Here is a 4106-nt window from a genome sequence, read left to right on the forward strand (position 1 = left end):
ACAGTGTCTTCAAATTGTATGATTATCTTAGTGCACGGTTAAGATTTCCAAAGTAATATCCTTACTCACGAACGTCCTTCTGTCATCCTTAAATGTCAGGGGCTACTCCTCTTTCCAAATCCTACCTTACTATTGCTAATAGTCTGCACTCTGGAAATGTTATTTCTCTACCTTGGTCAACTTGTAACTAAGGCACAGTGATGTCAATTAGATCGAAATATTCATCACCATTTGTGCCATTATTAGGCCGATCTGTTTGTGAAGGCTTCGGCTGTTAGAGAATAAGCCTTGATTTTTGTACCTGGCATTTTAAATACTCACTCTTTACACTTATCTTATTATTTGCTGCTGATGTGTAATAATCATCATTACAAGGATTGAACTTGCTGTGTTTGCTGACCCATTCTTCCTGCCGTAACCATATCGATCCAGTGTTGTATGAACTCGACCGGTGAGTGCAGATATTGTAAAACACCCTTCACCTGACAAGCCCTCACCACAACGTTGTTGCTTTCAGACCCTATCCACACCACTAGTTAGACGATTGTTAGAAAACAGGGGAACGCTGACATCGATCAGGGAAGTGTGATCATCGAAAGTGAGGCATCACTTAATAAAAACCACGGTTTGTGCTCTTCAATAAAATACTCGCTGCTTTGGTGTTCCTGGTGCGTTTGCTCCAATCTCAAGCAGTAATGATGTGTTTGTGTATTGGGGGAAGAAGTTGAACAATGAAATTGGGCAAGAAAAAGTGAGACGAAGCGAGTAGTTAAAAGGACGTTGCTTGATGAATGGGAGTGTGAGAGTGCGAAGCTGTGAGCAACCTCTGGTGGCTGCAAAAGCCTACTGCACCTGGTATTCCCAGGCGGTCTCCCATCCAAGTACTAACCAGGCCTGAGTCTGCTTAGCTTCCGAGATCAGACGAGATCGGGTGTTTTCAGACTAGTATGGCCGTAGGCACAGACTGCTTCCATTTCTGCTTCCTTAAAGGCGCACACTGCTGCATTTACAACAACATTTTGCCATTCAATCATACTGCACCAAAACATTTCTTTTTCCTTTGCCTTTCTATTCTCCCATCTCCATCTTCAGTTCCTCTACTTCACCCTAGACACACACACACACACACACGTTTATTACACAACAGGATCAACTCTTTCACACTCACTCCACTCCATTTCATTACATGCCCATCCAAACTGCTTCACAAATAAACTCCTTTCCAAATTATAACCACAGCAACATACACACACCACAACGCTGTTTAGCCCCTACAACCTCTGCCTCCATTCAAACATCATGGCTCAGCTCTTGCCCAACTTCATATACAAGCCTCTGGCCCTTGGTACCTTTGAGAAACAAAGCTCACACACCTCAATAATTGCAGTCCGAGACAAAATCTGAATCAGCAGTGTCCTTTAGTTTACACTTGCAAGTGGGTGAGATGTCCAGTGCATATAAGGTAGAGGACATACACACCAAGTTCAATTCATATAAATATTATGTATGATTTGATGTCTTTTGTTTTACATTGCTCCTCCCCTGTTTACATCTTCCACTTCCCTAAGACCGACCCCCTTTACCCCTGTTTATCTCTTGCCTTATCCGGCCTTGTCTGTGACAAAATGCTTATTCCTGGCCTCACAAGCCTGTTTGACCTCATCCTGCTGTAGGTCATCGTTAGGCAGATTCTTTCTTCATCATTATCTACCCCCTTCATCTGTGCCTTTCCCGAGGCCGTTCTGATCCCTATGACCCTTTTAATTGGGGTTTGTTCCTGTGTTTTTGTAAAAGTGGGAAGCAGATGTTTATACCTACTGTTTGTACAGGCGTATCTAGCTTAACTTCATCCCCTCACAACATCTTATCTATTTGCCCGTAACGTTTTAATGGAACATCTCATTCTAACATACAATTTTAGCTAATACAAAAACAATTATATATTTCCTCCACATCGTTTCCATTCTTGTTTACTCAGCTCGTGGCAAAAACAATTACACGCTGGTGTGAGTTCACTTTACTTTGTAAAATGGAATTGCAGAAGTAACATTAATTTACCTATATCCCACAATTTCCCCCTTTTCTTTTAATTACTATTTGTTATCTTCTGCATTTTTCTTTTAGGGGCACCTGTTTCATCAAGGCTGTTTCAATCAGTCTTTGGGTGAGCCCTCGTATACAGGGTATGATACAACAGCCAATGGCCACCAATACCCCGACTACTACTATCAGGGAAGTAAGGATAGAAACCACCATCCCCTTCTGCCTTCCAATCCAGGACTCAAGCCATCCTGTGAGAGATGTGTCTACTCCTGCATTCTCAGCCAATTCCTCTGCTAAGGTAGTCAATCCTCTTAAGACCAGAGTAATTGAACCATCAGGTGCAGTGTTATTAGGAATAATGGTACAACAACTTCCTCCTAACATCACACACACCCCCTTTTTCTGCTAAAATCCTATCAAGGGCCATTCTATTTTCCCATGCCATCCTACTTGTCGCATCAAGCTGGTCTGATAGTCCTTTAACCACATCTCTTGTATAAGTTATAAATCGCTGTTGATTATAGAAAATGTAATTTATCCAATCTACATTTTTATTAATTGTTACCCAGCAGAAGAGAGCTGACTCAAAGCCTGCTGCAATCTGGTTACGACCCTTGGATTGATCAGGTACCCCCCTAGGGACTCCGACCGAATCGAGATAAATCCTGTCATCGAAAGAAGTGTCTAACAGTAATCTCTTACCCCTTCGCTTCTTCCCACCTATCTTTTCCTTCTCAAATGCCAGGGTAAATGGAATTGCCAATTGTACAATTGCACATATCCCTCTCCAATCTGGAGGTAGCGTGGGTCTCAATATTTTGCCTCCACAGTCCCACCACAGATCCGCTCGGGGAACCTTCAATGCTGAGTAGTTCCCTCCCTTCTCCGTTTCGGTAACACTCTTAATTTCTGTACATAATTTCAGCTCCCCCAAATCATTCGACCGACTTGTACCTCGTCTACGCACACACGAGGTGTGATTTCCAACTGTGGCAGAAAACAGGGGGGGAGCTTTTGCATCTTTCTTCTCCAAGGGAGGGAACATCAGAGATAGGGGAGGTACAATTCCTATCATTCCATGCAGTCTCATCCTGATACAGGGCTATCATACATTTCATGCCCTTCCTGTCCCCCTTCCACCCGAGCGGGAAGGGAACCCCCTGGGCCACTGGCCGACTGGAGGCGCATGCAGAGCAATTGCTTTTGTTCAGACTTTTCACAGTATACTTTACCCATTCAACCCAGGCATTTGCATCCCCGTACCCAGTTTCTATTTCAATGGTCTGTTTCAAGTCCTTTACCTCTATAAATTTTACTACTTCAGGATCATCAGGAGGGGTGAAAGATTGTATCTTCTTACCCAGTATTTCTACCCGTTTTCCCTGTCCTACGCTAATTTGAAAACAATAGCCCAAGAAATCCTTCCCATTTGCTTTCATTTCTATCCCAAACGTTTCATTTCATTGTATCTCATAGGTGCCCCCCCCCCCCAGGATTGATTCATGCCATGTGGTTTTCCTTATCGTTAGGTATATTGGGTTACACTTTTTATCAGGACAATCACGAGCTGGTCGGAAGGGGGCCCGGTGTACTGTGACGAGACCATTATACTAAGTACCATCCCCAAGGCCATCCCCATAGGACTTAAGATGTATCTCAGAGCTGCGGTACTGTCTCTGATTATCTACATCCCCACAATTTACTAACTGCATACATCAGTGTCTATTACTTGTGGATGATCAAATTCAGGAACCGTTAATAATACATATGAAAATGATATTTGACGAAATCCCAACACTAAAAGGGCTAGCATCATAATTCTAGCAGCATTCCCATTATTCTAAACATCATGCTGAAGCACCAAAAAGACTTAATATACAATCTTACAGAAATAATCCCACGCTTGCGTCGCCACTGTATAATGAGTTATTCAAAGTCTCTTTAGTCTGAGTTTCAGCGGGTCTTGCGTTGATTCGGCTGTCCAGACTTCCTCAACTGGAGATTCCACTGGCCCTTTGATCCGAGTGTAGCGAGTCCAGCCTTTCCCCACCGTCCTTATTGCC

General features: G+C 43.2%; 1 non-coding gene across 1 annotated transcript; it reads right to left on the bottom strand.

Annotated features, from left to right (window-relative positions):
• Positions 1-840: 840 nt before the first annotated feature.
• LOC140491671 (5S ribosomal RNA) lies at positions 841-959 on the bottom strand. The gene has a single exon (XR_011963352.1). It is a non-coding gene; the product is annotated as a 5S ribosomal RNA (ribosomal RNA).
• Between the last annotated feature and the right edge of the window lie 3147 nt (positions 960-4106).

This window comes from Chiloscyllium punctatum, chromosome 19 (assembly GCF_047496795.1).
Source record: "Chiloscyllium punctatum isolate Juve2018m chromosome 19, sChiPun1.3, whole genome shotgun sequence".
In the NCBI taxonomy this organism is placed as follows: domain Eukaryota; kingdom Metazoa; phylum Chordata; class Chondrichthyes; order Orectolobiformes; family Hemiscylliidae; genus Chiloscyllium; species Chiloscyllium punctatum.